Here is a 24,357-nt window from a genome sequence, read left to right as displayed (position 1 = left end):
TAACTGCTAGCGTGTTTCTCTGTGACAAGCATCTGTTTTGACCCCCCTCACCCTGTGGGCCCTGTGTTTGTGCAGTGTCATATGTAGATTAACCGGAGCTTCAGGAAAAAGTAAGCATCGTCCTATGGAGCCCTGACAAAGTAAATTCGTAACTTTTTTTTTTTTTTTTTTTTTTTTTTGCACGGGAGAAGCAGCAGCTGTGTTTTAGCGAGTATAAACCCAAAGTGACACGGTCAGCGGGGACGGCTGTGAGTCGGCCGTGATGTCCCGTGGTGTCTTTTGCCAATTAAACGTCATTTATGGGGCACGCCAGCGGGCACGTGGTGCCTAGGGCTCTTGGTTGCACGTTAATGACCGCCGAGATCAGAAGCGGCCGAAAAAAGAGTCGGGGGCCAAATCCGGCTCTGGAACCGTGGCAGGACAAGGGCAGGGCGATGCCGGAAAAGGTTTAGGAGCGCCTTGGTTTCGCTTTTCTCAAGCTGATGCGGGCTTGCGTTGTCTCGCTGCAGTCCTCTATCTGCCCCTTCCCTTGCCTTGCGCCTCGTAGGGAGTGAGCCGCCTGCGATTCCCCCCTGTCGCGTGGCTCTGCAGGCGAGATCCTCAGCTCTGAACGTGGTGGCAGGAGCAGGTTAGTTTGCGCTTTGCAATAGCGCAACCCCAGTAGTGTCTCTGGGGAACCCACACGTCGTCTTAGAGGCTCAGTGTATAAGAGAAATGGAAATCAGCAGCTCGAATATAGTTACTGCCATGCCATATACCTCTATCCATAAATTACCCCCGCTGAAGGCAAAAGGATAAAGCGGGGTTGACAGGGAGGGATAATAGGTCTCAGGCTGGAATTAAGAGTTTTCTTCTAAACAGTAAACCGAGACTGCCGTGCGTCAGAGCACAATATGCTGAGCAAATGTAAAGAGCGGCAGGCTTTCCTTTGAAACTGGAGGATGGATGAACTCTGGCTGTGGTGTTTCCCCAGTTTAACGTCAGGCTGAGACGCAGTCTTTTGAATTCGTAGCTGAGGCCGAAGAAGCCGTGGTGCAAACGTGCCACGCGGCAGAATTAATAACAGGCGTGAAACCATGTTTCAGAGGCATCGCTACTGGAAAACATGCTTTTTCAGCCTCCCCACACCTGCAGGGTTGTGTAGGGGCTTTGTTTCATCTTGGGTATGACAATTTGATGCTGGGCTTCTTCATCGTATGTTCTCTAGGCAACTTCTCAGTGGTGCTATTGCGTGTTGTGATTTTTACCATGAATCTCTGGATTATTCTTGTAAATTCTGTCACAGCTGCTGGAATTACTGTATTTTGTGATAATTTCAGCTTTTGTTTGGAAAAAAAAAATATTTGAAACCCTTATGTTGGTGGACATATTTTGTAAGAAGGATAGCAAGCGCAAAAAAAGAAAAAGCAGGAAAATGTGATTTATTTGTTGGTTTCTTTAGCTAGCTCCAAATCCGTAAGACAGGCTTAAGATTTGGGGTCGGGGGAAGGTAGATGGTTTTGAGTGTTTGGATTTGGCATGGTTGAATCCAGGCTGTGGCCGCATTTCTCCTGTTGAAGTCGAGGGGAAGAGGTGGATGTACGTCAGAGAGCAGAGCCAGGCCCTTTATGGGCCAGCATTCAATTTACCCTTTACCAGGAGGCAGAGAGAACCAAAAAGCAGCAAAAGCACCCCAAAGTCCTTGCGAAGCGATGCCCGTAATCCCTCTTCCCAGTGTCATTGCTGCCAGGGCTTGCTCGGCGCACAGGGAGCTAAAGGAGACGGGGAGCTAAAGATGCTCTTTTGCCACAAGTTCCTGCTGCGTTTCTATTACAGTCTATCCGTTTTATTGCAGTTTATTAGTGTTTTCTCCAGGAGACGGGATGCGTTGATGAGGCTCCCGTTGAAACGGATGGAACTGTTGCTTTTTCCTCCAGGTCTGAATTGTGTCCCAAGGTGAAATCCTGGCTTCTCTGAAAGGATTGCCAAATTCCCGTTGACGGGAGGCAGCCAGGATAGCACAAGCGGTGTTGCTGCGCTGTGTGCAGCTACGGCATTACAGCGATTTGCAGGAGAGGCACCACAGGCGCTATTGACTTTGGCTATTGCAGTCGGAAATAAGTGCTTTGATATCACGAATATCTAAACGCTTAGATGCGCTTTAAAGGTATTTTTCAAGCTAAGGCCTGATCCCAGGGCCCCCTGACTTCGTCATGACCCGTTTTTGGTTTAGCCTCAGAATTGTTTTCGCCCGGTGTCTTAATTTCTCATGCTTGACAGCCTTCATGGATGAGCCGGCTTTCCCTTCCTCCATCTAGCACGCTTCTTGGCTTATTGCTCACGCAACGGAGTCTTTTAATTGAATTTATATTTGTTTGGATAGCAGTTGTCAGTACGGCATGAATCTCCATCGGGTTTGCTCGTCTTTCGCCGAGGTTGCACGTAATCCCGCGGTGAGCGACCCGAAACGGGAAGGCCCCTCTCCCGTGAAGGGGGACCGCAGCCTCTTTGGGGCACGGCAGTCGTTTTTTCCCGTGCCTGTACCGTGCCTTGCACGGCGGAGCTCTTGTCCCACGCTGCGATACTAGGCGCTTACTAGACACCGATAAGAGCATTTTGAATATTTTTTTTTTAATGAAATTAGATTTTTTTTTTTTTTAATCTAAAGAAACACAATTGTAGTTATTTTTAATACTGCAGAAGAAGTGAGGAAAAACTAGGAGAAAAGTGGTGCTTGATCAAAACTGGGAGGAAAGGGCTTTGAATATAGCCGGCTGCTCTCCGTTTCCCTGTAGGAGGACCGCATCCTTTCCTGGAATAAGCAGACGCGGCTCCCTGGAAGTCGCTGAGCGCTGCTTCCCGTTTCACAGGCTCTGGATGGAGAGGCCTTAAGACCTTGAGAATTACTGACGCAGGAAACATGGTAACAGTACTGGAAGAGGAATAAAAGAAACAGAGCCGTAGTAATTCGGTTAACAATATGTTCACTAGAATACATTCATAACGCTTTCTACTTAGGGACACAATTTGCTTGCTGTATTGTGCCAGTAGAGATAACCCTTAATTCCTTTCGTATCCTGTTTTTGAATCATTTTGTTAAACAAAGGCCTTTGAGTCCTCCTTTGTTGCCGAGAACAAATGGTGAGATTTTGGGGACTGTAGCTACTTTTGTTATTCGCAAATTCCAGAGCCTTTCAAAATTCTTCATCATTCACATTCTCGGCTTGGGCACACAATCATTCATTATGTCAGCAGCTGCCCGGGGAGCCTCGCTTCAGCTCATTCAGCCAAATAATAAGCATTGGGACAACTGCTTCTGCATTAAAATAATAATAAAATAATGAACAAGGGTCCTCTCCTGCACAAACCCGTGTTGTTTTATGCTGCTTTTTGACACATCTCTGCCTGGAAGTCAGGGATCGGTGTGGAGGAGGGATTTTTGCTCAGCCGCCGAGCTGAAACAGACCTTGGCATTCAGGAGAGCATCTCGTTCTGAGTGATGCTTCGCTGTGGCAAAAGCCTACAGAAGTCTCCTTTTCCCAGCAAATCACTGCGTGGTTCTCCTACCGCTTCAGCGGGAGTTGGAGTTTAGCTTCCGCCCGCTTTCAGGGTGCGTTTCAAATACGTTGTCTTACTTCTCGGGCACCTTCTGTGTGTTCCTGACGGCAGCAGTCGCAGCACTCACCTTCAGGGCCGCTGCAGCTGTATGAGCGTCTCCAGCATCTCCAGGCTTAGAGAGCCCAGCAAGCAGCGTGGTGGTTCCCCGTGGGGAAGCGGGATCACAAACGGGTGGTTTTGCGCGTTGTTTTTCTGAGCGAGTGCACTGGAGGAGCTAATAAACTTAGTGGGATGCTTTGTTCTTCCCCTTTAATTAGGATAGGGGATGTAACGTACCAAGTAAAGCAGGATTATTCCTTCCCTCCCTTAGCAAACGGTTTACGCTAGCTTCCTGTGCAGAGGCGTGCAAATATAAGTGGCCGACACCAGCTCAAGGTGTCGTTGCTGCAACCTCCGTCGCAGTCGTTGACTGATGCAGGGCTGCCTTTATCCAGGCGTCGTGCTCTCCGAAAAAACCAAAGTGGTGTACTCTGCCTCGCCTTATTCATCTGAATAAGAGTGGAGTTGAAATCCTGGGTCAGAGGAGCGAGGGAAAGCTGCCTATTGCTTTTTGGGCGCGCGCAGTTCTGGATGCGTCACCCAAGCTACGTACAAGGGAAGGGGAGGCCACCTTCTGCTGAACTCTTCCAGTCTTCGCAAAGAGTGCCGCATGCGACTCAAAACCACTATTGATTGTGTGGAAGCGGACCGCTCTGCTGCAGGAAGTCATTTAGATGTTTACGGGAGACGTACGGAAGAAAATTTACTAGTTTTCTTTTCTTTTCTTTTTATTCCTCTCCCCTTAAGCAAGGACTATACAGCTGTTTCAGAAATGCTGGCGTTATCCAGTTGTTGGGAGTGCTGCATGAATAGGAAAAATTGTGAGAGCAGTAGGAATAAGTTTAAAAGGTCTTTGATTCTCCTCCGTTTCGCACCATACTGGGGAAGTGTCATAGATTTTCTCTCTTTTTTTTTTTTTTTTGAGAGCAGCTGCAAAAGATGAGAAAACTTTCTACCCTGGGAAGCTTTCTTTTCGCCTGTAACTTTATTTTAATGTGAGACTGGGTCTGAAAAGGTTCAATCACAGCATCTTCTCTGCGACCCTGAGTACAATGTCTGCGCAGAGTTTCCTAATAGTCTTTTCCAATTAACCCACCCTGCTGTCCTCACGGCTGTTCATCGTTATGTTGGGTAACCAAAAAAAGAAAAGAAAAAAAAAAAAGAAGAAAAATATTTATGTTGTATTCGTGGCGGTTGTTCTTTTTGGTGAGGCGCAATGAGCTGGTATTTTAAAATGACATAACTTGTTTTGAAGCGTTAGCGCGGCACCGGGAGCCCGCTGCAGCCGGCGGGCAGCTCTACCCCTTGCAGCCCGGACCTCGCTTTTCAAAACGGCGGCCGAGCTTTGATGTGCGCGGTCCCCACCGCGGCCGCGCCGCGCCGCGGCCGCTTCGGCTTTATTGTCGAAACCTTCCCCGGCTTCCTTTCTTTTAAGTCAAGTGAAACTGCTCTGAACCGTTGCAAACTTTTGAGGAGAGACTGTGCTTTCTTCTCTCCCGGAGCGGCTCCAAGCCTTGAGTGAGTCTTCTCCTAGCTGGCAGTCCTATGGCGACTATACCGGTTACTTACCTGCGTGCTTTTCTTTTTTTGGGGAGGGGGTGAGGGAGGGGATATAATTTAGTGCCGTCACGGCGCACCGCAAACCCTTGAGTAGCTCTGAGCCCGGACGGCGGGGAGAGCCGGGCTGCCCAGCCTCGCGAGCCGCATTCCTGAAACGTCACGTAGCAAAGAGCCACCTTCCCCTCCCTCCTTCCACACCCTCCGCACCCCCCCCCCCCACGTTTGGCTCCGCGCCTCATTCCTGCCACCTCCGCACCTTCCTACTGAAACCTCTCGGTCTACACCTCCTCATCGCCCAAGTGGACCCGCCTGGAGAGGCTCGTGCGGTCTTTCCTGTGAGGTGAGCCCCGGCTCCCGTGTCCACCAGGCAGCTCCAGCCTGGGGGAACCTCACTTCTCCGCTTCTTCAGCTCTTACTTGTTTGTCTCCCTTGTCGTCTTTGCTTATATGGATGTTTCCCGCTCTCCTCGTGATGTTGTCTTTACCGTGGTGCTTGAGGGCAAGGTAGAAAGAGCCCCTTTTGCCCTGGCACTTGGAAGCAGTGAGGAAGTGCTGCAATGGCTGGAGGAGCACTGGAGAGGAGACGCGGTGATGGCCTCTTTTGGGTGAACGTCAATGCTGGGCTTCGCTTAGAGTTTTACACTGAAGCCTATGCAAAGGGCTCTTCCAGCAGGTGGTCTTTCTGGTAATTTTCATGAATCTGCCTAAAAATCCCTTCTCATCTCCTCTAGGACACCCAAGTCGCATTACAAAATGAGACGAGCTGTGTTCAGCCTGGGCACATCCAAACATGTCTTGCACTAGAGCTAGACATGCTCAGAAATACCATTAAAGTGGGAATAGATCCCTGTGGGGAGAAGTCGCTGAGAAACATTTCTTTGTTACTTTTTTCCACGTTTCACAAACTTCCTGAAAAGCTAAAATTGTGCTGGTTGGTGTCGTAGCTTCCTAGAACTTGCCCTGTACCCCAGAGTAGTTTCAGTGCTGTAAGTGCTTGGCAAAGCCTCGAGCATACACTGAGACCGGTGAGCTGTCTGCTTGCAGGGTCAGGACGCTGCTGTTGCGCTAACCCCTGTTGAGGTGACGTTTTCAAAGCTGGGGCTACAGACTGGACCTGCGCAGTGAGGCCTGATTGCCTTCATATGTGTTGCTCCACTTGGTTGCTGGGGCCCTGTTTGCAAAATGAACCGTAAGTGTAAGAAGGAGCAGAAGTGGGTCTTTATGCAAGAGCTATGTGAGTTATGCGGAGGCTATGGAGACAAGCGTTAACTTCTGTCAGCCTCTCCTCTTGCCAAGCAGAGTTTACTCCTTGTACGCAACAGTAGACATGTCTATTTGGGTCAGATGAATCACTCCCTAGACACCCCTGACTATATTGACTTGATCTTTTCTGACTATAAAAGGAGTCTGGTGAGTGTCTGAGCTATTGATGTCTCCGTTGTAGACACCAGCCTTTGGTCAGCCAAATCTGTTGTCTAATACTCATTAGCCCGTGATCCACTGGGGAACGAGCAGGGCTCCTACGAGTGCTCTGCGTGCTGGGAACTGAGGGTCGAGCAGCCAGCAGCTCTGCGCAGAGGAGTAGAGGCGGAGGGTCCGGTAGGGATGGGGTTTGTAGCCCCTTAGGCTATCGATCCTCCTCTTTCGGGGCTATGTGGAGCCAGGCCAGCTGCCCTCGGCCCTTGGTAGCCTGGTTTCTTCAGCAGAAGCTTACCCCAAAATGTGGCATCCCTTGGGTAAACTTATCTATGAGCAAGGGCTGTGCCCCCGGGGTGGGTGTGAAGGTTTCTCCATCCACGTACCCACCAGAGTCTCCCTTCTAGTGTTTGGGGTAGATGTTCCTCCATGAGATGTTTAGGGGTTTAGGGTCGCAGTGACATACAGCGTGAGGCCATGTGGGTAAGAGAACGGCAAAGCGTCAGCTTGCAACAACTTCCCCGTGAATTAAATTTATTATGAGCACTGGAACAAGTAGTGTGTCTGCTAGTCTAATTGTTATAATGGCTGTGCCTTAAGCATGTATGAGGTACGTGTTTTAAGATACTTAATGCTTGCTACGTAAAAATTGTACCTGTTTTGTCACAGCACAGCACACTAGCTATTGTCTGCGTTTTGGTAAACTGAGAGCTGCTGTACAAATGGACCTGCACAGGAGTATTTGAAGGGTTTCTCCCGTAGGTGAGGAAATCAAAGGGCCCCTGACAGCTTGGCAGATGAATTGGCTTCTCCGGCGAGCGGCATGGCCGCCGGCTCTCCGTCATCGGATCCAGACGCTTGTGGCCTGCCCCGGGAGAGCAGCGCCCTGGGCCACCGTCACAACTCGTTAACGTGGAGGGCTGGGAGAGGTAGGCTTTCTTCCTATGCTATCGAAGAGACATTGTGTTTGTTGTCGATGGCAATCCCCCCTTTTTAGCGAGCCACTCCAAGTATGTTTGTTCTTTTTTTTTTTTTTTTTTTTTTTTTTTTAAGCCTGGCTGCATGAGGCAGGTAGGCAAACCTGGTGGCGTGATATCCGAAAGGGAACATGCCGTTGTTGTCCTGTCTGACCTTCTGTTGTTTGTTACCTTGCACGCTCTAGCGTTTCCTCCCCTATTTCCAGGGAGGAAAAGCATAACCATATAACAGTCTCTGCTAATGGAGCAGCTTGGTTATAAATATATATTTTGGATCAAAAGCGCTATTTTGGCCAATGTGGAGAATAGCACCTCCTGCAGTGCGTTCTAGAGCCGGCCTCGCAGAGGCTGCTGTCTTTTCAAGTGTCGAAACCCTCCTCTTCTAAACCCTGGCTGACTGCAGCCTTTGATGTGTTCGCTTTCACGTACCTGAGCTCGCCCGTTGTTACTGTTTTATAGATTCTCATCCTCACTCCGGTACCCTTCACACATCCTTTTCCTGATCGTAAGGTTATGTTTACAGCTAGCAAAAGAAGATAGATGTTTCACTGGGGGGGAAAAAAAGGCCTTATTTTTTAGATCAGAGGTTTTTGGAAAAGATAATAGTTTCATGTTTTTGAAAATGTTATCATAATCTTTTGTTGAAGCAGCTTCACAAAAATGTTGGTAATCATCTTTCAGTGGTCAAGAAAAAAAATCAGTAATAGTTTGGGTTATTGCCTTTCAGAGGCTGCAAAGAAGCAGGTTTGGGTTTTTGCGTCTGTCTCCTAGAGGTTCTTTTTACAGGCTCGAATAACATCTTTTTTCTCCTGTGAGCTGTGTGTTCACACAGACCCAAGGCATATGGCTCCTTTTTATAAGACCTGCCATTGAATCTAGGAGACACGGCAACACTGCCTTGCTTCTCGGTCATCTCTCACTCATCTTATATTGCTCGCACCTCGGACTTGTAGACTCCTGCTCATCTTTCAAAAATGCCTCTTTTAATTGGCCACTAGTTGAGTTCAGGTGGTGTTTGTTTTAAACCGAGCACCAAACTGACCCAAAACCTAGTTTAGGCTGCTTTTCTCATAGACCAGAAGGGAAACTGAGTGGCTTCAACCATGCATCACTCAGAGGACATTTTGGTTCAACTCCTTGATTGTGTTTTCTTCGGTAATACGTGAAAACAGAGGTTTTCATTTTGGCGGTGCACTTGTTTTGGCCACGCTTCTCTTGCTAGTTAGCTGTCCGTAGCCAGCCCCTGTACTTTCAGGATGTCCCATTGCATCCTCAGAGTCAGCGTTGGGCCACCGGCAGCCTGGCAGTTGTCCTTCTGTGAGGCCTGGCTCCTCAGACTCCTTGGTCTTCTCTTGGGGTTGTTCCCCAGTGTGTGATGTGCGCGTTGTTACTAGGTAAAGCATGTTTTCCTGTGTGATGAACTTTCTACGTGCACACAGAGCGAGCAGCGCGTTCTTTTTTTGACGTTCTTACTATTTCCTAAGTGGCCGACAAAGTACCGTTGAAATGGTGTTTATGTTTGGGGCACCTTGTATACAGCAGGAGAAAGAAAGCCTTGTTTCGGTTATACGGCTTATCACGGAAAGGGCCATGATGCATAGGCTCCTGTAACGCAGATGTCAGAAACTGCTCTTAACTCTATGCTTACACGAGGAGAAAGCCGCTCACAAAAGAGCAATGTGCTAACTCTTCAGAAAGCAGAGGGGAACCCTACGTTTGAAAGGAGAGACGGGAGTTGTGCCTCGGATAGGATTCCAAAGTGTAACTGTTCTTTATGTGTTACTGTTCTTGCAGTTCGTGGCTTTGCTTAGTGTCAGGTTTCCTTCTTGTTCCTGGCTTTTTCTTCTGGCGGGCTCGTACAACTGGAGTTTATCAGAATTGAGTGACATGAAAGTGTTTGCATATTCATAAATTACTCTTTTTAAGACTTCCCAGCGGGACTCTTAACTATGCTTAGTCTGTTTATCCACTCAAATCCACTGCTACAGTGTTTTAAAACTTGAAATGATAACTGCATCTGAACTTCGCCATGAAATAAAATGCCGTAAGTGAGGACACATGTTAGTAATCAAAACAAATTCTTTAAAAATGAGCCCTTGTGCTGCAGAACGGGAGACTGTTTTCACTGAAGTATTGACAGACCTCGATCAGTTGGAGAGCCCGGGGCAGCAAAATCTGCGTTTAGGCAACGCGGAGCAGCTTTCAGAGGCGCTCAGCGGCTCTGGATGAGGCACCAGAGCAGATGGGTTCTTAAGCATGGGTTTAGGTGTCTGACTTAGGCCAGCTGAGCTTCATCGTTCTGGCCAGAAGTGGTGTGACGGCGAAGCTGCGGATGTCCATCCAGTAAGGAGACTCCGCTTGAATTGCGTCTCTTAAACTATCATGGCTCTTTCTTAGCGGATAGGTGAGCCTGCGTGTGTGCCGATTGCTGACATCTCGATTGGCGCTTAATTCTCCACGTAGGAGCAAGGGCGGTCTTGAATCGTTCATCTTATCTCACCCCTTCCCTTTTAATAGGAGCTGTGTCCGGCCTGCGGGATTGCTCATTGGATTCATGCAATTAAAAGACTTTCATGTCACCGAAATGAAAAATTCCCATTTGTTAACTTTATTGCTGGCTATCCGAACTGGCCAACTTGGAATCCACTTTTTGAAAGATAAGAGGCAGTGCATTAAACTTAGAAGGCATGGCTGTGATTGTCAAATAGACCAGAGATCTTGCGTGTCACACTTTCCATAAGTCCAGCTTGCTTCGTTCCGTTTTGTTTTTTGAAGAGGCTTCATTTTTAAAGAGCGAGTATGCAGCATTCTCCCAAAATTAAATTCACATATGGCTAATTGCACTGCGCACTGGAAGTATTAGTTGCTTTTGAAACAAACAGCTGGGTGGTTATTCTCTATTTATGATGACTAAAGAGCCAGGTATTTGTTACAGAGTAAGGGAACGTAAGAACTGTAAGACATGGTGCGTTACAATACCATGGGGGAGCCATGGGGAAGGTACTGCATCATAGTATAAAGCACTGCAGAATGGAAAAGCTAGAAACAAAGGCACAGGAATGTCTTTGGAAAAGTCTGTTGTGGTTGTCTAAGGCTGGAAGAGCAGGAACACCTCACCAGGTCTGCTTAGGTTAAGGGACCTTCTAAATCGAGCAGGTAAAATTCTCATTTAATATTTTTAACGCTTAATAGGAATTCTGTGATTTGCAAAGCTTCAGGCCATGTCCTTTTTCTTTTTCTTTTTTTTTCTACCTTTTTTAAATTGAAATTATTTCTACTTCTAAGCCACTATGAAGTTCCTTAATTCATTTGGCATGGCTGTGCCAATACAAGGAGACAATAATAAGGCAGAGACCTCTGATCCTCGTGTGTGCACATTATACACTACTGTATAGCAGCGTGTGCCTTCCCTAGCAGCGCTCTTATCTCCTTCTCCTTTAAAGCAACACAATTTGACTTTGCAGGCCCCGTCATCCAGCAGTAATTTTCTGTCGCTGCAGGATACCAATCCCATGTTTGCAGCTCAGATGCATTTTAACACTTTACCCTGTTAGCATGCGTCATTGTTTGAAGACTTATGCAGATTTGGGATCCGTGAGGAATAAGCTGAGTTTCTGAAGTCTGAATTCATTGTCTTATTTAGACGCTCCGCCGTATTTTTTACTGTGCTTAGTTTATTCTGGTCTTTGTTTTATATTTGCTTTTTGACAGATTGAAAAATAGGCAAAAGCATAAAAATAGCGTCCTCTGATAGCTCTCTATTTTTAAATGCCATTGGTATTTCTTGAACTGGTAGCTAGGGTAGTTCTTGAACTTGTAGCTGGGTTTGCACAGGATCATATTATTTACTTTCTTTCCTGGACCGCAGAGTTTTATTTCTTTAACCACTGATGACCAAATTAGATTTCATTTGATGTTTTAACTTGCTAAGGCAGAAGAAAAACCTTGGAGAGAACAATTGCAGATGGGAAAAACTGATATAATTAAGAGGACTTAATATCTCTGTAACCTGAAAGAAAACAAGAAGAAAATAGAAAATTAGAGAACAGAGAAAAACAGCAGGATCTTATACAGAAGGCTGAAACATATTACCATATGTGTAAGCATTTATTGTCGCTTTTGTAAGACAAAGATTGTGCTGCTGTTCCTTAAACTCAGTGGAAATTGTAAAATAGGCTCCAGAAAGAATATATGCTTAATAAGCTTAGTTTTGAAGTGTCGTGAGGGTGTCTGCATTTGCGCACTTGTACGCGTGCCATTGGCGGAGGGCAGTGGGGAAGGTCTAGCCCTGCCAGGTTCGTTGCAGCTCTGGTTGCCTGTGGTAGGGCTGGTCCCAGATGCGTTAAACTTCTTTCTTGAAGGTCTCGCATGCCTCTTGCATGACAACTTTTGGTGTCCCCTCCTCTGCAAATGAGGGACTCTTAAAAGCTGGTTGCGGCTCCCAAGAGCCTTTCGGGCCCCTGGGATCTCATGTTTGGACCTTCGTTTTGATGTTGGTGGTTGTGCTGTGCTCAAGATGGGCAGGACCTGCTCAGGTCCCTGCATGTGCAGCGGTGGCTGGTGGTTGGGATGTTTGCTGGAGTCACACATGCCTTGGCCATGGTCTTGGCCATGGTGTTGGCAAGGCCGCAAACGCAGCTCAGTGCCAAGGCCAGAAGCTGAGGAGGACATGGAGGGGATTGAGCAAGGAGAATGGCTTTATGGTGTCCCTTTGAACATAGCCAGAAGTTGGGCTTGTGCTCCAAGTCCAAAGCTGCGGCGCAGGAGAAGAAACAGGGGAGCCCGGAGGAGGGGAGCAATGAACGAGTCACCTGCTGCCGAAAGAGCGCTCTTTGCCTTGCTCAGAGAATTTTTATTACCGAAAGGTGGGATCAAAGGAGCAGCTGTTGAGGCAAGTTTATCTTTTTGATGTAAAGCGTTTTGCCTGAAATAAATTCAGAGTGGAGGAATCAAATGGTAGTTTTAATGATGCAGCAAAAGCTAATGATGAAATATGGTTTCTCCAGGGCTCTGCTTTATCATAGCGTGTACCTTTAAAAACACAGGCTTTGGGGGGGTAGAAATCGTAGCATCTCTCTGTGCAGGCTTTTATTTGACATGGTTGGGTAGCCTATTGAATTCCTCCTCCCCGCCTTTGCTGCGTACGACATGTTCCCCACAATACCTCAAGCTGAAAATTGATCTCCAGTCGATACCGGGCGATGATTCGACCCGTTCCGTAATCAGCACCGCTCCGTGAATGCAGTTCATCGCGGGAGGCCTGATTATCGTCTCCGTTAGGCCTGACCCGACTGAAAGGGCTATCAGACTGTCTGAATTTGGACGCTTTGGCCAATTGCCACCAGGAATTATCTATGCTCCCAGAAAGGGCTAAATTGAGCAGAGGTGGAGTGCTGGTGCTTATTGATTCTCTTTTTTATTTTTATTTTTATTTTTTTTCCCCTCCCCTTCCTCCTGACTAGGTAGAGCACAGACGGACGTAGCTTTGGCTGCGCGCGCTCGGGGTTTAGCTAGCACTGCTGTAGGGAATGGGAATCTCTTCTGACCCCGCGTCAGGCTGTCTGCAGCACGCATCACAAGATTTCAGGGCTGCTTTTTAAGGAAAGGTCATTTGTCAAAAACGCGAAGGCATGTAAAACACGCTCGCGTTCTGCTTAGTTCAATGCGGTGGTCAAGGTGAAGCTAAAAAAGGGCAGCAGCCTTGGCTGGCCCCTTCTCAGAGCATCAAGTGTGTATGTTGGCCTTGCATAGCTGGGCCTTCACAGTCAGGTCTGAACACGTGGAGCTGTAAGATTGCACTGATGGCGCTCTTGGAAGTGCCTGGCTCTTACTGGTGACCGTGACGGGGCTCAGAAAGTTAGATGCCCTCAGCTAATGCTGTCCAGAGGTACAGAGCAGATCTTAGGTGCAGATCTGCCCGGCTACGGAGGGGTTCACGTTGGATTACCCCTAAGTCACCTGTAGAGGTACCCCCATGCTGCGCTACGAAGCCTTCTGTAGTCGTACGGGCAAAAGGGTCATTCTGTGTCAGCATAATGAAGGGCTTATTAGTGGTTAATAATACTTACTTAACAGCTTACTTAACGACTGATCCTTGCTTAAATGATATATTTTTTTCTCTCAAACTTTATGCAAGATTTCAGAAAGGGGGCAGGTTTTTTCTCCCGTGCCGATGAGGAAATTTCAGCTATGCTGTTACTATCTATATTGGGAAACCCTGTTTTCTCCCCCAGCAGTGCCTGTCGCTGATCTTTACTTATTAAAGTGAATCTGAAATACGGCGAATGAAAAAGGTAGGAGCCTCAAAACTGTGTTTACTTCACAGAACTTTTTGTTAAATCCCGATGTGGATCTGGGGATGTCAAGTTTTAATCATAGCCAACCAAAGCAAGGCTCACTGGTGGAGCTACCCCATGGATCTTTGCCTGCTGCAACAGCTTTATGTAAAAACTGTGCATGGGCTGGTCTTGTGCACGGTTCCTCTTCCCGGCAACTCAAGGAATTGGATTCCACTGACTCAAGCAAATGGATTGAAATCTTAATTCTCTACAAAATTCCCATCGACCGTTATGGACTTGGCTCCAGCTCCGTTCGATTGGGTGTGATGGAAGCTTTAAATGCATGCAAGCCAAAGCCTGTTCACCGAGCATGTGGTACTTGTTTGTCATGAGATAACCTCTAGTCTTTTAATAGAGTTAAAGCTTGGTGGGCAGGCTCTGCCCTCGCTTAATGCCATGGCTTTGTTCCCGGTGGCTTCCGAAGGAGGAGGCACTTAGACCAAGACTCACAAAGGCCCTTAGGAGTCTAAGTCTCATTCATTTCCTGATTTCAGCGGGACTTAAAGTCCTAAATCCCTTTGTGAAGCCCAGCCTTAATGCTGTACTATCTAGGCACAAGCATTAAAAAGAGTTCTTTTTATCCTCTTAACGTGGTAAGCCTGGAAAGTGGAGCTCCTTATTATCTTCTGTGTGTGCTTCTGAAATAGGCTGAAAATATGTGTGGCTGTTTAAATATGGAAGTTACCCTCTTTCCTGGGCCTGGGTTATCTTCCCTTTTCCAGAACTACAAAAGCAAACAGATCTGGATCACCAAACTTCTTTCTGTTCTGAAACTCTCCAGGATCGATATTGTTGGGGGACGAGGGAGAAGGGGAGCCCTGAATGAAGAGAAAGCAATAAATCATCACTTAACCCCTTTCTGTCCTTTTTCCGCTCCACGCAGCCTGGTCCCTGGGGAACGCACATGCAAATCATCCAGTTGTCTAACCCTTTCCACCCTGGAAACCAAGCTTTGGAAGAGCCCTGTGCTATAACCTCCACAAAAACGTAAACCACCAGTCCTCTGATATCCACAAAGTCTGCGTGGAAGCCAGGGATAAAAATTAACCCCTGCATAAGAAACCTTTCTAATAGTCTCTTGCTGTCGTCGTTTCAACGCCAAATGAGTTTTTGCGTCTGCCTGCCCATTTCCAGATCTATTGACGGTGGGCCCAGTGCTCAGCTGATGTAAATTAGCTTAGTGCCACCGAAATCAGGTCAGTGGCTGTGCTGATTTATCTCATCTGAGGAGCTGATGTGGGCTATCTGATTATCTGGTATGAAACACTTTTTCCCATTGTAAGTGCTTTCTTCTGTTCAAGAGCAATGTGAGTATAGAGATGATTTTGATGGTCTGAGTGAAAGAAAGAGCTATATGATCAGTTATGTCAGAAGTAAATAATGTATAGGCTTACAGAGGAGCTAATGATTACATGTTGGCATATGTACTTGATAGATTAGGAATCTTTATCCAATTAATGGGTCAACTCCCAGCTTGCGTGATAAATAGCTTTGATTGACAGGGAAGCAAAATGATGAGATTTATTCTCTTTGCTATGAAAGGAAAGTTTCCTAAGAAACTAAGGATATATCTACGTCTGCCTTGTCTTGAAAAAACCTTTCACCAGAGCAAATAAAACACCAGCTCGACCTGCAATTGGTGCAGGGAACTGCTACAGAAGTGCCGCTCAGCTCTTGCCACCTACAGCAAAGTATGCTTAGAACCGGTAAGACCTCAACTAAGTTTGGGCCAGTTTTCACATCAGTGAGATATAAGGGGCTCCCCATCTTCTGTTGTTCCAGCACGGACCCAAAGACCAGGGTAGAAGTAGCTGTGAAGCTGGTGGGAGAACGTAGTCTGGTCTTGCATTTAAGAACCGGGAAGAACGCTGCTAGGCTTAATTCTGCTCCTCCCTTTCAATTATCCATCCTCCTGAGCCGGGATGAAGTTCTCGAGGGAGCACTGCCACGTTGGGTTTCTTTTCCCGTCTGTCTGGGTTTGCTGTTTTTAATTGCTTGTGCCAAATTTTCTCTGAAAACAGGGCCGTTCCTGCTTATTTGTGTTATTTCGCTAAAAATAAGCGCGTCCTGGGTACTGTGTGGAGTTTAGAAGTGTTACCAGGGGAGGTTATCGGAGGCAGTTGCATCCTTTTAAGAAACGTATTTTCTGCGCTCTTGGTAACTGTCAAGGCGTTTGGTTACTTCATACATCAGCTGGGTCCTAAAATCCTGACAGAAGCTCAGAGAACAGCTACGAAATGCTTTTTGCAGTAAAATTGGAAGGCGTTTTGCTTGCCAAATAACCCACCCACGCTGAGGCAGAGCAGCCTTCCAGAAAGACGCGTGAACTATCTCACCGCGGTGCTTACTGGCCCCGGTTCAGACCTCAGAGCCGGAGGCTGGCCTTGCGGTAGGCTCCAGACTGCAATTCAGGTGACCTGTGCTCCTTTCCTGGTGTCATCATTGATTTTTCATAGGACCTTGAGCAAGGCCCGTGACCTCCTCCTGGCCCCGTTGTCCAGCTGCACCGCAGGGACAGTACTACTGCCTCTTTCGTAGTCTTTGGCCTCAGACATATTGAATATATATTGTTCAGGGCAGAAGGGGTTTTACTATGTGTGTGTTTAGTACTTAGTGCGCCAGAGCTTAGGACTCCACTGGGATTTTTGGGTACTACGGTAGTAAAATAATGAGTGATAACGTGCGTGCTGCTCTCCTCCCACTTTATCACTGTTACTGTTGTGACCCTTTTTTTGCCTACAAAACTACCATATTGGCTTTGAAATGGTCTCCCGTGACCCTTAATCTGTGCGTTAACGATTGATGGGTGATATCTAGCTTATGAAACTGATGGGTGTTTTGCATTTTTATTTCGTTACCGGTTGCAGGTACCTGGATTTGGGAACAGTCCCAATCTGTAAGCTCGTTGCTTTCTGAAGCAGCAGAGTTAAAAACACAGCAGAGTGGCAAAAAACCTGACAGAAAATCGACCTGGCATGACCTTGAAGTTTAAGGTGTTATTCCATTATGTCACATTTAGGACTGTTTATTGAAGCTTTTGCAAACTTGGACACATCGTGGCTTGCACAGCGGATATACTGGAACAAAGCCTTAAATGCTTGTTTGAAAATCTATAATTAGACTTACCGGAGAATGGTTATAGACTATATTAGACCTAGTGGCTCTTAAATAATTTTTAAAGCAAATTCATGAGGTTCTCAGAATTCCTTTTTGAAGTGGGGCCAGTTATCGTGACCCAACAGGCTTCGAATTAGCCTCAGGAATGTATTATTTTAAAAGTGATTAGAGATTAATTAAACAGAACTTCATCACTGGACAGAATAGATAAAATATACATTTGTTTTAACGCCAGTTGGCAAGAAAAAGGATGTGTGTGTTCTCAATGGCCAAAGGCACCACTGCGGGGGCAGCACGTGATGACTCTTAATGGTTAATGATTTCTTACCTTGACGAACTCTGTGGCGCGGCTGGGTATTGCTCAGTGCCCAACGTCAGGGATCTCCCACTTAGGACAGCGGGAATAATCGTTTTGTCCTTCCCGCCGACAACTGGACGCTTAGTCGGTGATCTTCCGTGCTTTCCTGGGGTAGCAAGGATGAAGAGGAGCTCAGATGCATCTCATGTAATCCTAGGGGTCTGCAAGATGAAGCTTTTCTTTCACGGGTTTGAACAGAGAAAAAGATGCTTCCCGCATGCCTGTGGTGTTTGACTTCCGCTGGCAGCTTTTTCTCATCCGAGTGGTTGCAGCTAAAATGCGCTCATTGGGGGTGCTGAGGAGGATTGTAAACACATGATGTTCTCCAGCATCAAGCGAGTCTGGCGTCTTCCCCCCCACGACCTGCCTTTTTGAATCGCAACTGATTTGTCTTCAACCTCTTGGAAATAGTCTGAAAAATCCCTGTTATATGTCTGTAAAGGACAAGCCTAACTGTAAGATCCTGTGAGCTTACCTCATTCAGGACCTTCCCAGAATCACAGAATGGCCACAGTTGGAAGGGACCTCTGGAGATCATCTGGTCCAAGCCCCAGTACCTTATTGGCTTAGTTTCAGGATGGTGCTTTGGGTCATTTATATGTAATATGTATATATACACACATATACACATACACACGTATATATGCATCTCTGTGTATGTGTACGTACGTATGTATGCATGCATATATTTGTATGTATGTTTTGAGCAGATATTGCTATTCCACTTTCTCCTAGAATTAACAAAGATAGTTCCAGTAATGAAAAATCACAACATGAATTTTTAAAATGGTTCCACTTGGTGCTTGCTTGCTTGCCTCTTTTTTTTTTCTTTTTTTTTTTCTTCTTTTTCCCCTCTTCTTGGAGGGATTATAAATGTATGAGAAAATGTATGGCTATTCAGGTCAAATTATCCTTCAGCAATGATTTTCATGTTCTGAATCTTACTTACATATCCATATGTCAGAATTTTAGAGGCTCTGCTTTTCTGATACTGAATGTCGCTTCCTTTTTTTGACTGCAGGGAGCAATTGTAGCCTTTGAGGGACAGAAGCAGAGAGAGTTTAGAAGAGTAGGAAAAACAGCTGGAATGCTGAATAGGGCCATGTACCAGTATCCTTCTATTTTAAATTTTAATGACTGGATTTAGCCTACAGATTTAGCACAATAGCTCTTCAGGAGACGGGGGATTTTCTGCAACTGTCTGATTATTAGGATATTTCTAACTTACGCAGAGGAAACTTTTAAATATGTATTCAGAAATATTTTTCTCGGGCTTTCTCCTGAAGATGCACCTTACCAGCCTGTGATTTTTGCAAAAAAATGATTTTGAGCAATTGGTTGTAAGTGGGGGGGGGGGACCCGTTGGTGGAAAGTTGTTCTTGGCTGGGGCTTTCCACTGCACTCGCAGAAGGCGGGCTGTGCTGGTCTCGGTTCTTATTTGATCTTCTTTTCATTAAGATCTGAATGCAAAAATCAACCTTAGGAAATGGCTGTGTAGTTATAAGATGTTACTATGCAGTTTATTTTTCCTAGCCTAAGTATATCCTTGCCGGAGGCAATATAACATCCTGTCAGATTGTCAGAGTAGAGCGGTGCCGAACAAAAAAGAAGGAAAAAACTTCATTTTGTTCTGGCCGTACACGCGGCGAGATGGCAAGGAAATCTAGTATAAACCTTTAGGCAGTCTCTGCCTTTATTGCAGCCCTTGAAAATAATTCAGCAAAAAGCAAACAAGCATAATTTAGAGTGAATACTGATCAAATGCTGTGTTTTTCTTTAGTGAGCTCTCTGCAGCCTTCAAAGACGGATAAAATTACTGGTGGAAAGAGGATTTCTGTATAGTCAGAGGGAGACCCTTTGTCCTAAAAATGACCCGATTGCCTTTTTCTTTTTTTTTTTTTTTTTTTTTAAACCAACCATTTTACAAATAATAGCTTCATATGTTCGGACTGGAAGGGCTGAAAGTAGATCTATTTTTATATTCAGTTTGTGTTTCCCATCTGTGATCGCAAGGTTTGTTGTCTGTGGCTTGGTTTTCGCCTCTCCCTTTTTTACCCTCTTCCCCCCCCCCATCAGGAGGAACAGCAAAAAATAAACCGGCAGGGCTAACCACCTCGGTGGCCGAGGGTAAATGCTTTCTGAAAACATGACATAACCTCTTCTCTCTTGCTCTCCACCGTTTCTTATCTCACTGCTTCCAACGTTTCCAGAAGCCCCTAGGAGCCCCGAACGTATTCGGTTTCTAAAGCGTTTCAACCCCGTCGTCGTCTTCTCTAGCGACCGCTAGGCCGTGTCGAAGGACTTGCTCAAAACGCTTGCGTTCTCCTCTTTTGCACGGAAACGGCCCGGTGGCTTCAGCTGAGATGTCATCTCCGTGTCGTCACCTTCGCCCCCTTCGGACACGGGAGCCGTACTGGCACCGCGCGTGGGCTACCGCGCGGCAGAGGACGTTAACTAGACGCGTTGGTTGCGGCTTTACGCGCGCGGAGCTTTTTGCTCCTGGAGATCCTGGAGTCCCCCGCTCCTCCGGGCGTAACACCGCCGGCGTTGCGATGAGGTGGTTCCTGCTCCGGATCTGAGGGGAGGGAGGTTTCTCACAACTTGTCACTCAGCTCCCACTTGAGCTGTTGCGATTTGTTCCTGTTCGAGGAGGGCCCCAAAAAGGTGCTGTTTGTGACCGGAAAGGCATGAATGCTCTCAACGCTTTCTGACTCAAAACGGGGCCGGCCTTCACAGAAAGGACTTGGAAACACGTATTGAGCAGAGGGAAGCGAGTGGAAGGGAAAAAGCAAAGGGATCTGGCAGCATGAGAAGCAGCCAGCATCCTTCTCGCTCGAGGGCCCGGCGTGGAAAAGCCAACGACGTGTATGAATTCCCTTTGCTGAGGGCTGGAAGGGACCCAAGAGAAGCCGGTAGGTCTCCACCGCAGTGTTGCCGAGCGCAGCTGTCTCTACGCCCCCACTCTTTGCTCCCTCCGTCCCGCTAGGTGAAGGTTGGCTGAGGAGGTGCCTGGACTTACCCCAGAGCCTATCAGCGCTCGTGTGCTGTCCTCTAGCTGGCTCGCGCCGGCTCTGCATGCTCCAGCTTGCACGCAGCCTGGCTCCCTTGCTCCTGGCCCCTCCGTGCTGTGCTGAAGGTGCTTTTTCCCTTGCGCAGGCGAGTTGTTTTTCCTGCAGGCGAGTCCCTCGTGAGGTCCCCTGCTGCAGGAATTCAGCCATCGGGAGACGGCGCCTGCAGGATTCAAGAATAACTTCCAACCTTCTGCGTGAACTCCCTGGCTCGGAGAAACGGAGCAGCCTTTCACGTTAGCTCCGTGGCTTTCCACAGCCCAACATCACCTCTAGGCACTTCACTGCATAAGATCTTATTTACCCGAGTTTAACCAAAAAAAAAAAAAAAATTAACTGACACTTTGGGTTTTTGGTTTCCCCAAAGCCTTGAACTGCCTCTGGCTAACTTCCAACCATAACAGAGAAAGGGAAGCCCGAGTGAGCGCTGCCTGCTTGCCCCGCGGTGGTGATTCCCGGAGGGAAGGCATGTTTTGTTCCAGATGCAAAGCCGGCTCCATTGCAGTTACCTGGGGATGTGTTGTTGCCTCCCAGGTGAGCCCAAGAGTTACGTGGTTTGATTTCCCTGCGCGGCAGCGCAGCCCTTCTCCCTGTGCCAGGAAGTTCTTTCTGCCTGGGAAAGAAAACTGCTTCCAGAATGAAAACTTTGAGTGGACTTTGGAAATAAGCCTCTGAATCGGGGTCCTCTTGCTTTCTCTCTTTTCTCTGCTACCGGTATTTACGGAGAGAGAGCTTTGCAATGCGGAGGTGGTGGGAAGGGGCAGAACATTCCTAAAGCATTCAGTCTTTCCTCTTAAATTCGTGTTCCCCATGTCCCAGGCTTAGCCATAATGTAGCTATCGTAAGGCTCCCACTTGGCCTTGTCTTGCAGCGTAGCATATTTTTGCCCTCAAGCAACGCAAGCAGATGAGAAGCTGAAGCTAACCGTCCTTGTTTTGAAAGTGCTAGAGCAGGGCTGGGAGTCCCTGCTATGGTGAGTACCTGTCTTGTATGGATACCTTTCTATTAATCCATGCTGCGTACCAGCTGCCTCTCTTCCCAATCAAAGGACAGTGCAATGCACTTGGAAGGTGTGATTATACAGGGATGGTGGGCGTGCTTTTTACTCCTTTGCAGTTCAGCAGTGGAAGAAAAGCCACTTCCTCAGCAAGGAGGAAAAACCAAGCTACGAGCTCCTCAGGGACCAAGAGCAAGCAGGCAGGCACCCCAGCCTGAGAAATATTGATCAAGAGCAAGCTGTAGGTGAAATGTCCTCTCTTCTTCGTTCCAGGAGGCGACTGTCTTGATACATGTAGAGGGCTGATGTTCCCTGCTGGAAGGTGCTATATCCCAACCTGTTTTATGGTCCTTTTGCCAAGTGCCAAATGGCCCTTGTCTGTCATCCTCCTCTCTGGCAGAGAAGAGGCGAGTAGTGCGAAAGGACAGCTCTTATAAGAAATTGATCAGTTTGGTTTTCAGGTTTTTTGCATTGTTTTTTTAAAGCTTTAGTAAAGGATGACTCTGACTGGTTTGGAGATCTCCTTTGGCCTTGATCTATTAGTTGCCTGTGCTCATGCTCCACCTGCCTGCCCTGCAAGGAGCCCAGCATTATGTCCTGGTGGGGCAAAACATCGTCCCTTAATTCTTGTAGGAGTGGGAGATGGCATTTTTCTTCATGTCGTTTGTGTGTATGCATCTTCTGGCTTTTCTTCGGTTTTGATAGTAGGAGTGCTGACTGATAGCTGTAGACCCCTGTATCTGACTCTGCTCCCCTGGAGATGGGTGAGGTGAGAACCTCTGCTGTTTATTTCAGTGGGATCCTGACCAATCTTGGCAAGGGTTAATGTACACTTTATGATGGAGGTCAGAAGAATCGGAAGAAAAAGGAGCGTTACCCAGCTCGCACAAATGCTGTACAATGATATCCAGAAAGGAAAATCCAGGGCTTCATTGGCAGCTGCTGACTGCAAATCAATTTTGAGAATTTTCTATTTTCTCTTTTGAGAATTCAGCCAAGTAGCCTGCCTCCACCTTGTGTTTCCGAGAAGAGTCTTTTCATATCCAGGCATTTCTTTGGCTTGGCAAAGCCAGGGCGACTTTATAAATGCTTGTGATCCCAGGAAGGACCACAAGGCTTGTGGAGGGTAGGCGACAACCAGGTGTATGCTTCGTTCTGCCCAACTGAGGCAGCTAAAGGGGGCACCCAAAGCTAAGCGTCAGGCATGTACGGGCTCTCTCTGGAGGTCTTGTGGGCACCTACCTCTACTAGTGAGTAGGCATTTACTCCGGGAGGACTGCTTTGTCATTCACCTGCTGTTTATCCCTAGTTTGGACAGACCTCACCTTGATTTTGACCCAAGGAGGATTGGCAAGGAGAGACAGAAGGGGAAATTCAGAAAGAAAGTATCTCCAAAAAGAGGACCAAGTGCAGCCAGCCGTGCTGTCCCATGTATTTGACATTCGGAGGTCCTGGAAAGCTGTCTCTGCTCATACTCATAGCTGAAAGTTTGCAGAAAGCATGTAAAATCCTATCCCTGATGACTTCAGTGAGTACAGGATATTGCTCAGAATATTTCCTGCCTGTTGTCGGAAGTGCCAAGCCTTTTGATTGCCCTTAAAAACCTGGAGGCCTTGTGGGGGGTAAGTTCTGGCTTTATCACTCTCACGGTATCCTGCTTAACTAATATCCCAAAGATGACTTTAGAGCTTAATGACTCTGATTGCAGTACATGGCTGTCTAACAGTATTTTTCCCCATCGGATGTTTTTCCGCTTGCCTGTATTGTAGAAATACAGGTGTGTGCCTCACCTGCCCTTTACTCCATGCTCTAATTCAAGGCCCCCGGGGAACCTCAGCGGGGTGGCAGCTTTCAGAAAGGCAGGCTCTTCGAGTTGAGGAAGCTGGGGCAAATAGACCAAGTTGTCTTTAGGATCCGTAGTAGTTGGTTGTGCGATCCCATCTCAGGCATCTGGATTGGGCAGCCAAGGCAGAAACTCCTCGGGGGAACAGGGAGCCGTTTGTAAATCCCGGGCCAATTCCCAGACTGTTTCTCTATATTGTAGCCCCTGAGTTTTAGTCGTTTCTTTCCCAATGAGAGGAAAGAGATAGCAGCTCCATTCTGTGCTCCAGAGCTTGCCATGTCCCTGTTGGTATAGTCAGCGAGGTGCAAAACAGTTCAGATTACTTACTTTCCTAAGTGCTATGACTGAAGTAGAGAGCTGAGTGGTGAGCATCTTGGAGGATAAACATTAGAAGTCCTCTGATGTTTGGGAATATCAGGAGCTGCAAAAAGGATCCAAGAGTTCTTATCAGTAAAACCCTTTTTATTTATTTGTTATGTTTTCTTCCTTTTTTTTTTTTTTCATATTTAGCTGGATGGAGTAAATTTTGGCTGCAAATAGTCTCTAATTTGGAAACGGCTATAAAATGTCATGATGAGCCAAAGCGGGATCTTACTGCGTAGTGTTGAGTGCTGTCGGCAATCTAAAATTTGCTCAGCTTGCCAGAGCTCGGGTGTTGGGTGGCTCCGTAGCTAACCTATATACTGGCCACAAGTCAGGCTGGAGCATCAGGGCATGAGACAGCTAGAAATCTCTAAGGCCATTAGAACTGTACAGATATTTGGGAACTAGGGGACTGCAGCCATCTGAACGGGATCACAAATCATGCGTTGGCTTGCGTTTGCACAGTACTCTGAAGATGATGAATGCTGTATAAATCTTTGCTTGAACTTTAGTATTTATTAAATCCAATAGTATGGGGTTTTTTTTTTTTTTTGGACTGCATCATTTAAATATTTACAGCAAAAAATCTGTGAATCTGTTCATCTGGGCCAGGATTGTAGGGAATGCTGCCCAGAGTTAGGCCCTGAAATACAGCTTCCTAACTAAGGAAATCGGAAATGTTGAG

The 24,357-nt window shown here is 47.0% G+C and overlaps 1 protein-coding gene across 22 annotated transcripts in view; it reads left to right on the top strand.

Moving 5' to 3' along the window:
• The window catches only part of ADGRL3 (adhesion G protein-coupled receptor L3), a 439,175-nt gene that overhangs the window by 41,784 nt on the left and 373,034 nt on the right, over nucleotides 1–24,357 (top strand). Inside the window, exon 3 of one of the 22 annotated variants that reach the window (XM_068941059.1) lies at nucleotides 7,374–7,540. The exons of the other annotated variants lie outside the window; for them this stretch is intronic. The gene's annotated coding sequence lies outside the window, so the exon portion shown is untranslated. The remainder of the gene's footprint in view (nucleotides 1–7,373; nucleotides 7,541–24,357) is intronic. 22 annotated transcript variants of the gene reach the window in all.

The sequence above is a fragment of the Struthio camelus genome, chromosome 4 (genome assembly GCF_040807025.1).
Source record: "Struthio camelus isolate bStrCam1 chromosome 4, bStrCam1.hap1, whole genome shotgun sequence".
NCBI classification, from domain to species: Eukaryota; Metazoa; Chordata; class Aves; order Struthioniformes; family Struthionidae; genus Struthio; species Struthio camelus.
The sequence above is the reverse complement of the archived record's forward strand: the minus strand, read 5'-3'. Positions and strand labels throughout refer to the sequence as shown.